Below are 10,082 nucleotides of genomic sequence, written 5' to 3'. Positions count from 1 at the left end.
GGAAGTCAACAACTCTTAGCTTTCCTGCAGAAAAATAAGGAAATGACAGATAGCCATCTCGTTTTCTCTCAAACAAAATGTTTGGAAAAATAAATATCACTAAACCAAAAGAAATTCCTCAAGTATTATATCTTTGTGATGGCTTTCATAAGAAATAATTCATTACTCCATGGGTGGATGCCATCAAAACAAAATGTACCAAACGTAGAGTCTTGCTTTTAGAGTAAGATGGCAAAACCTAAAGACATTTAACAAGCTTAATCAGAACAAAAAAAAATGGAAAAAAGACAGAAATTAAACTGATTTCAAAGAGTAGCTTTGTTGTTCAGCACTAAAACAGCAGATGTTATCGTAGTAGTAGTAGTAGTAGTAGTAGTGTAGACCAACAAGATTTTCTGGTAAGAGATTTCCATAGTCAAAGTTCATCAGATACAAATGAAAAGACTAATTGGTCTCCAATTGCTTCAGAAAAAGAGAACACGTTGAAGCCCAGAACTTCAACAGCTAGAGGCCTATATATCCTCTGTGACACATAGTGCCTTTTAACACCTTCAGGTAATAAACCAACTATTGACCATTCTCCAAAAGCAACAATCTGTACTCTAATTACAATATCTTAGATTATTCTAATGCCATTTTAAAAGGGGTTGCCTTTGAAAACTGTCTTCACCCAGTGTTCAATCTCTCTGTGTTGTTATTTCTTCTACCAGAGTTAGCACTGGTCAGCTCTGTTCATTGGACCTTTTCACTCCAAGATCAGGTGATTATAACCCTTACTCCCCAATTCCCTTCATCTATTCCCAATCTGTCCTCTCAACACTGCTTAAATATGACTTTGTGTATGTTCTACTGCTTTGATTATTGTGTGCTAAATAATCCCTAAATAAATAATCCCCAAATAAATTTTAAACTCTTGCAAATGCTGACCTTAGTATACACAGAAAAACAAAGTTATTGAGCTTGCCCGACCTTTTGATAAGCCAAGATTCTTCTCTCACTAATTCCTCCACTCTAAAAGGGACAGGTTCCCACCATTTGAGGTAACTTTTCTCACCCAAATGGGCACATGCTAGACTCAGGGACTGCACTTGCCCCTCAGTTCTGTGGATGGATACAGACAGTGGTGGCATTCAAATAATTTAACAACCAGTTCCGGTGGTGGGATTCAAATAATTTAACAACTGGTTGTTTACAAGCACCATTTTAACAACCGGTTCTGCCGAAGCGGTGCAAACCTGCTGAATCCCACCACTGGATACAGGCCCTCTGAGTGAGCAGCCCACAGCATGAAAAAGATGGAGGAATGTGAGCCTGGACAGAAGACCACTCAATGAACCACAGTTACAGGTAAGTGCAACCGTTTTTATTCTTTTTTGATCCTTGTGGCTTTTGTGCCGTCTCACATGGGAAAGCAGCAAGCTCACTTACAGAGTTGGTGGATATGGGCTGGCCAACAAAAAAGCAACTCTTAACACCACTCTTCACACAACTGCCTTGTTCCTTGAATTCACATCAATTTACTAATGCTTCATTAGCATGGATGGAGTTGACCAGGCAGCAATCTGCAGATCTGTTGTTTTTGAGTGGCAGCTTGAATGGACGTCAGGCGGGGAGATCAGAAGGCTAGGCGGGAAAAATAAACTTGGTCTGCTCCCGATTGGTGTTTCTGTGTATGTGCTGTGGGAATCTAAGAAACTGATCTGTGTTTTTAGTGGTTTGAAATAAGATTTTGCTGTCAGAGCAAGAAAACTAATTAATAGGTCTGCTAATTGATTTAAAACAAAGCTTCTACTGAGGAAAATAGACCAAGTGATTGTTCTGATTGCCTGTTGCTTTTGAGTGGGAACTGCAAGCACCTGTGAGTTTGCCCAGCGGCAGCTTGAATGGACATCAAGTGGGGAGATCAGGTGGCTAGGCGGGAAAAATAAACTGGTCCTGCTCCTGATTGGTTTTTGCACAGTAGCAGGCACAAGCAGGGTTCCACTGGGATTTTTAAAAAGAACCTCCAAACTGGCAATTTTTGAAAATCCTGGGCACAGGTAAATATCGCCGGGCAACACTGGGGCAGACCCTGGGCAGCTTCAGGAGCTGCACAGAATTCCCAACTGCACAGGGATATTTTCCATGCTCACCCTGGGATATTTTGACTGTGCAAAAATGGCCCAAGTCTCCTATGCTCTTTAAGGGTTAGCAGCGCACAACCTCAGAAGCTAGGATGCGGATCCAAATATAAATGCAGAAGCCTCTGTCCCACACAGTCCCTTATCCAGCTAGTGAGGAAAGCCAGCTTTCAAGGGCCTTTGTTCTGTAGCTCATTTGCTTATTTAAACAAATTGTCATTTTTCACAAAGATTGCTTAGCACTAAATAAATACACCATCTCTTGTTGAAAATCTCCACAGAAAAGGCAGCATTTAACTCCCACACTGAATCATGCCCATCGCATGTAAATAATTCTAATCTTACTGGGATAAAAACACTAACAATGAAACATTATGCCCAGGGTCAAAACGCACAAGAACTGTGTAAGAAGAACCTGGCTCCAAAACCAGTGCCATGGGAAGTTCTCAATATTTAATTAGGTTGAGGCTGCCAGAGAAGATGACGAGGAAGCTCCAAAGACGATGAGGCAGAAATATGCTGAGGAATAGGAAAGGAAGGAGAGGGTCATGTATCATATAACTTAAAGTATGGAAAGCTCAAGCTGGCAGCAGTTCTGCTCAGTCAGCTTCTATTTGTAAACCTGAAGGAAGGCAAGAACGAAAGAGGCCCAGTGACAGCCCTTTCACTCTGTAGTCAGAACCGACTAGCTACAGAATTGAGGAATAATGCCAACCACAACCCACAGACTTATTACGATGTAACAAGCTAAATAATAACACTATGTCTTGTCAGGAACACATTAGTAGATGATGCATAAAATATATTAAAATGTAGCATAGAAGTTACAGTGCAATGTGTCAATGTGCTAGACGCAGGAAAGAAAAGAACTGCTGCTAACTGGGGGACAGTGCACCCCTCCAGTAGGGCTCCTTTGGTGTTTGAAAAAAAACATTTACCGTATATACTCATGTATAAGTCGAATTTTTCAGCACATTTTTAATGCTGAAAAAGCTCCCCTCGACTTATATGCGGGTCATTAAAAAAAATTGTGTGTTTTTACTTTGCCGGCCAGCAGGGGGCACAGTTTTTATGCTAGAGGCACCAGAATTTCAGGGTACCCTCAGAAGACACTCCTGATGATACCAGCCAAGTTTGGTAATGTTTGGTTCAGGGGGTCCAAAGTTATGGACCCCCAAATGAGGTGCCCCCATTCCCCATTGTTTTCAATGGGAGCTATTAGTAGATGGGGCTACCCTTTTGAGGGTCCATAACGTTGGACCCTCTGAACCAAACTTCACCAAACCTGGCTGGTCTCATCAGGAGAGTCTCTTTATGATACCAGCCAGGTTCGGTGAAGTTTGGGTCAGGGGATCCAAAGTTATTGACCCCCAAAGGGGATGCCCCATCCCCCATTGTTTACAATGGAAACTAATAGTAGATTTTCCATTTCTGATAATATCCCTCTTAAAATCTAAGTTGGGTTACATTTGGGCATACAGATGATGATGAGGAATCCAGTTTTGGAGGATTTTAACTCCTGTGTTTTAGCTTGGTTGCTGGTTGAGCTAAGGTTTTTGTACTTTTAAAGTTATTGTTGATACCATATTGTTCTTGTTGACCCTCTTTTCCACTTACAGAGCCAGTTTACTGTTTTTCTTTGAAATAAATATTCAAAAACATTTAACCGACTGATGCCTCAATTGATGTAATTTTATTGGCATCTATTTTTATTTTTGAAATTTACCAGCAGCTGCTGCCTTTCCCACCCTCGACTTATATGCGAGTCAATAAGTTTTCCCAGTTTTTTGTGGTAAAATTAGGTGCCTCGACTTATATGCTGGTCGACTTATACGCGAGTATATACGGTAATCAAATGGGCAACAGGGAGAGACAAACAATAATCACTAAGACTTATCTCAAAGTGATGAAATGCCATTAACAGATGTAGGAAACTTGTAGATCTCAGAAATTCCACAGTGGGACCCTTGATCTGGCCTCAAAGGCACAACAATTGGAACATCAATACCCATCTATTACAATGATAATTTCACTGGAAAACGTTTGCTTGAGAAACATCACAAAGGAGGACAGCTAATTAGATATTTATGTACCATTTGGATCCTTATTGATATGTCTTTTGAGAAGCAAGTTCTGTTGAAATTTCAAGTGGCAGAATTTGGAAAAGGCTCATCTTGGACTGAAATTACAAGTCTATTTTCAAGAACTTTAACCATCATTCACAAAGCAAAAGGTGCTTGCCAGAATAAGAGCAAACATCTCAGTTGGGAAATAAAATGGGTCAAATTTATTCAATTATTTATTTTCATTGATCAAAGGGATCTACCACACCACAGGCCAAATTCTATTCAAACCCATTTGTAGTATGGCAATTGGTAGGATGCAGAAGAATCAGACTACCCCTTATTTACTTGAGGAGGTGTGCCGCTTCCTGTCCCCCTAGCCACATGGTCGATGGGCCAAGGATAATGACATCACTCAAGAGCTTCTTGTCCCAGGTTCATGACCAACCAAGGCCCCAGGCTTGGTCTGAAGGTTAACCCTCCACCTTCCAAATGGTGCCCCAGGGTGGTTACCCAATTTGTACTGCATACAATTCTTCTTCTGCCACAAGGCGGGACCAGCTCTCTGCTTGGCCAATCTGGAGCTCATTGGTACATCTTTTGGAAAGCAAATTCTGGTGAAACTTCAAGTTGCTGGAGAATTTGGAAAGCACTCATCTTGGGCTGAAACTGCAAGTCTGTCTTCAGGCACAGGATGCTTGCGACAAGGAAGAGATTAGCTTGATTGAGGCCACAACCTGAAGATCTCACATTTGAACTGGGGTAATCCTGAAATTGTTTCTGAATTCTTTAACTCTTTTCATTATCAAACAAATTCTAAAGAAGAATTAAGAACATAAGAAGAGCCCTGCTGGATCACACTAGTGATCCATCTAGTCTAGCATCTTGTCCCACATAGTGGTTAGCCAGATACTATGGAGCATAGAGGCTGAGGCATTTTCCTGATGCTGTCTCCTGACTTCACAGGGGTTTACTGCCTCTGAATGTTGATGTCCCGTTCAGTCAGTGGTGGGATTCAGCAGGTTCGCACCACTTCGGCAGAACTGGTTGTTAAAACGATGCTTGTAAAAACCAGTTGTTAAATTATTTGAATCCCACCATTGGAACCGGTTGTTGAATTATTTGAATCCCACCACTGCCTTCAGTCACTATGGCTACTGATGACCTGTCCTCAATGTATTTGTCTAATCTCCTTTTAATTCAGAGCTCTTTTTCAAAGCCCCATTATTTTTTTCAAATTGGAACTTCTTCAAATTTCTAATAAAAACAATATTCTCTGAGAATGTTCTTGGTCTACTACTATTTGTGCCTTGACTGTTCGTTGCCTTCACATACAACACTTCGACCACTAAAGGTAGATATATTCTAGAAACATATATCCATTTTATTTCAGGCTATTGGCACTGATTTCTTCTATTCTCTGTTTACGATTTCTAGCTCCCCCTCACAGAATTACAATTCTCAGGGTTACCAGGAGAAAAGGAATTATTTGTTTGTGGTGCAGATAGAGCTATAATATGGTCATTTTGCTGTCAGGTCAGCCTACTACAATTACTGCTACTGAAAAGGGCACACACTCCAACAACTCCACACAAATGGCCTTTAGTATTTGGCACTTGGGAATTGCCAAAGAGGGTCAGTTTGATTTACATTCCAATGGAATTACATCAGGTATTTATTTACTTAAATCCAGACTCTAAAGGTGGGTGGGGAAGTTGGGTATTTATGTGGATGCAATTTATTTAAAGAAAAACAAAACAGCAACTCTACACTTTCATGGAGTGGAATCCAACAACTGGTGGAGATACATATTTGTGTAGTTTCTCCCATACAGAAAGTTCAGACTTTATAGGCAGGAGGCAGGCAGATTATTTCAGGCAGCTCTAGAAGATCCTTTTATCTCTTGTGAGGCTCAGAAACAATAAGGTACATTCACAACTCTTCTTAGCCACAAGTTGGTTCCTGAAAGTATCACAGGATCACATGCATAGTTTTCACTCACCACTTTTTGCATTCTCCATGTATGTATTTTGTAATTCAGATTAATAATCCACTCTGATTAAAAGGTTATTTGTTTTTAAAGTTGTCTCTTGTTTTCTGTTCTGCTTTAGCAGCATGGAGAAGTGATACGTTGCTGATGGAAAGGTGACTTTCTTTCATGTTGTGAAACTTGCTTTAAAATATCATGGAAAAAGAAAGAACTTCCCAAAACTGAAGGCAAACAATGATGACTACAGGTCACAACTTGTTCATTCAAGGGCAGAGTGCCATCTATTGACTTTAAAGTTAGCCAACATACTTAAGAGGCAGAAAGCAGACATATTTTAATAAAACTACAGCTTAGGCTGGGGAAGAAAACACAGGATAACTATAACTGCTGTCACAAGTTTTAGAATACAAAAATTTTAGAAAACAAAATCCTAAAGTTGAAAGGAAGATCTTCAGTTAAAAATAATATGTATTCTAGTGTTTCCTGATTTCCTGGAATAGGGTATAACTATGGAATAACATTCCAAAAAATTAAGAAAGTTGTGAAAAGAGAAGAAGAAGAGAGTTTGGGGTTTAAACTCACTTTTCTCCCCTGTAAGGAGACTCAAGGTGGCTTACAAACTCCTTTCCCTTCCTCTTCCCACAACAGACACTTTGTGAGTAGGTAGGTAGGTAGGTAGGTAGGTAGGTAGGTAGGTAGGTAGGTAGGTAGGTAGGTAGGTAGGTAGGTAGGTAGGTAGGTAGGTAGGTAGGGCTGAGAGAGTTCTGAAAAAATACAACCAGCCCAAGATCACCCAGTAGACTTCTTGTGTAGAGGCGGGAAACAAATCCAGTTCACCTGTTTACTTATGTGGTGAAATGGGGAATCAAACATGGTTTCCCAGAGTGCACTGCTCTTAAACACTACACTATGCTGGCTCTCAAGATGGAGTCATTTTAGACTATCTGTAATTCATTGAATTCAATAAGCTTTTTTTAAATAAAAAAATTATAAAATATCCCAGTTTCTACTTACACAGAAGACTTGAAAAATTGTAAGCAAGTGGAGAATTATATCAAATGTTGCTCTTAGTTACCAAAAGCAGAAGGTAGGAGGAAGTCCTTTGTAAAATCCCATTTAATGCAATGATTCATAACATAAGAACAACAGACTCCTTATTTCTCATAGAAGACTTGCACAGAGAAAGCCTACCAAGTGCTCATCCCAAGGTCAGATTAATCAAATACCTCTGGGTTGCAGAATTTCCTGAAAATTTGGAAATGGAGCCTGAGGAGGGCAAAGGTTGTGGGAGGGAGAGACATCGGCAGAATCTAATGCAACAGAGTATATCCTTCAAAGCAGCCATTTTCTCCACATGAATGGATCTCTGTAATCTGGATATCAGTTATAATTCGAGGGAACAAGAAACTTATATCTTCAAAACTGCAGTTCCCCATATTGCCCAAGGAGGACACTCAAGTCCTCCAACAAGAATATACTGGTGATCCTGGGTCCCAAGGATGTGAGGTTGGCCTCAACCAGAGTCAGGGCTTTTTTGGCCATGGCTCCAGCCTCGTAGAACTCTCTGTTCCACCAGGGCTATGCAGGACCTCAAACAGTCCCTCAGGGTCTGTAAGACAGAGATGTTCCACCAGGCTTTTGGTTGAGGCCACCCACTGTCCATCTTACCATTTTACTGGCCTCCCAAATGATAACTACAAATGATGGATTATTACCTAGTAATGATGTACCGTCCCCCTTTGCATTTTGTTTCCCCGACCCTCGGAAAACAAGAGATCTGCTGAGGTAGAAAAATGTATACTATAGGCTACAGAGGACATTATTGTTTTTGTCACCATCAATGATTAGGTTTTAGTGAGATTAATTTATTATAAGTTTTATTCATTGTAAACCATCCCAAGCCCGAACCTGGTTGGGATTGGGCAGGATACAAATTCAATAAAATAAAAATAAAATAAATAATTTTTTTTGATGTACTCCAGAATGAATCCAGGAGTTGGTCTTATAGCAGCGTCAACTGGAAGAGCTATAGAAGTCTAGGGAAAAACTAGAGATTACTAAAATGGAGGCCAGAAGAGCTGCTGCTGATCACATAGGCTCATTCCGCACATGCAGAATAATGCACTTTCAAACTGCTTTCAGTGCTCTTTGAAGCTGTGCGGAATAGCAAAATCCACTTGCAAACAGTTGTGAAAAGGGGCCACAGTTTGTGGGTGATCTTAGAGAGGGCTTCTGAAGGAAACTTGGCTGAGCTGTAGCTTAGACTGAGCAGTTCTAATGAAGCTGGTAAACTGTTCCAAGCAGCCTAACTCTATGGCTGTGCAGCTTGCTTCTAATGTGTCCAAAGATGTGGAATGGTATAGTATGGCTCAATCTCATCAGATCTCAGAAGATAAGCTGGCTCGGTACTCGGATGGGAGACCACCAAGGAAGATTTTGCAGAGCCTCTGGTTGTTCCCTTAATCTTCAAGGTGCCCCACAACTCTGCTGGTTTAGCAGAAATTTGGAGTGACTTAAAATGGTTATCCAATAATGGACTCAATACTACCAAAATATGGTTCATTAGAAGAGGGTGGGAAAAGCGTTATAGTAAATCATATTTGTGTTTCTATCAGCTTCTGATGTAACAGAAGTGGGATTCACATGAGACTGGTATACTCCCCAAATAATTCTAAAGCAAGATCCATGAGCCTCCACCATGGGAGAACTTGGGAAATAGCAGAGTAGGATTGAGCTTTTCAGAATAATTCCTTTCCATGTCAGGGCTTGAATTAGTAATAAGAAGGATTCCTCCTATATGCCACTATCCATCTCAAGGAGAGAGCTACAGAAATATCAGTCAAGGAAACGTTTTTGCAGCAACAGATTAAAATGAGCCCACTAGAACTCCTACAGTCCTTAATAACAGTCCTTCTTGGATCAAGCTGGCTTGCTGACTTTGAGCAACTAGAATATTTGATTCCACTTTCCAGATGCTGACTGTCCCTCAAACACACAGCAAATTAAGGCATCTCTATGCAAGCTGTGTTTATTTAAATGAATTGGTTCATGTTGCCTTTGGGGAATATATTTGATTGATTTAAATGATATCTACAGAGTCGTAATTAGAATTAAAATCCACTGTCACTTTTCATAGTTTTCTTCTTCAGAATTTCTGTCTTAAATTAGCTGGGTGCTAGAAAGTCCGCTAAGCTTTAGGTAGACTTTGCTCTGGCTATTTTCAAGCAATGTTATTGTTACATATGGCTTTGAGGGTGTTAAAGGTGTTTGTTGTATCCAGGTTTTTTATTGTTCATATATTAATTGAGACATGTATGTCTTTAACTTATTTTCTTGCATCTTGATGCTATAGGCATCTATAAGGTGCAAGAGAGACCCATAATAGAATAAACATTAATTTAGGACCACACGCCAAAAAAGAAAAAAAAGGGGGGGGGGGGGAAAGATGACTTTGTTGATTAGAGAAGTTGCCAGAACCCTGAACAACCTGAGGGATGCTATCTTTCTGGATTGTACTGTGCTGAAGGCGACAACAAATACCAGATGCTGTTCTATGTGTGGTAAAGTTTGGGTTGGGTCAAAGGGCTAAAGGCCCAAGCTAGAAATAACATTCAGGTGTGCCATTCTCCTGTATTCTTTCCCTTGAGGGCAGAAAAGTAGCTGAGGTAAAGGTGTATATTTAGAAAGCTGTTGATCAAAATCCCATAAAACACACCCTGTTTGTTAAGTGAGTTCTAACTAATCCAAATTAAATTTCTTCTTATTTTTTATTCCCTAAGGTAGCCTGATCTGGCCATGATTTTCCTCCATATAGGGAGGATTGACAAAGGTGGACTCTATGACATCATACTTTCCATTGAACACTCTCTCCTCCCCAAACTCTACATGCCTCAAGCACTGCCCCTAAAT

This window comes from Sphaerodactylus townsendi, linkage group LG07 (assembly GCF_021028975.2).
Source record: "Sphaerodactylus townsendi isolate TG3544 linkage group LG07, MPM_Stown_v2.3, whole genome shotgun sequence".
In the NCBI taxonomy this organism is placed as follows: domain Eukaryota; kingdom Metazoa; phylum Chordata; class Lepidosauria; order Squamata; family Sphaerodactylidae; genus Sphaerodactylus; species Sphaerodactylus townsendi.
Note: the sequence above shows the minus strand (reverse complement) of the source record.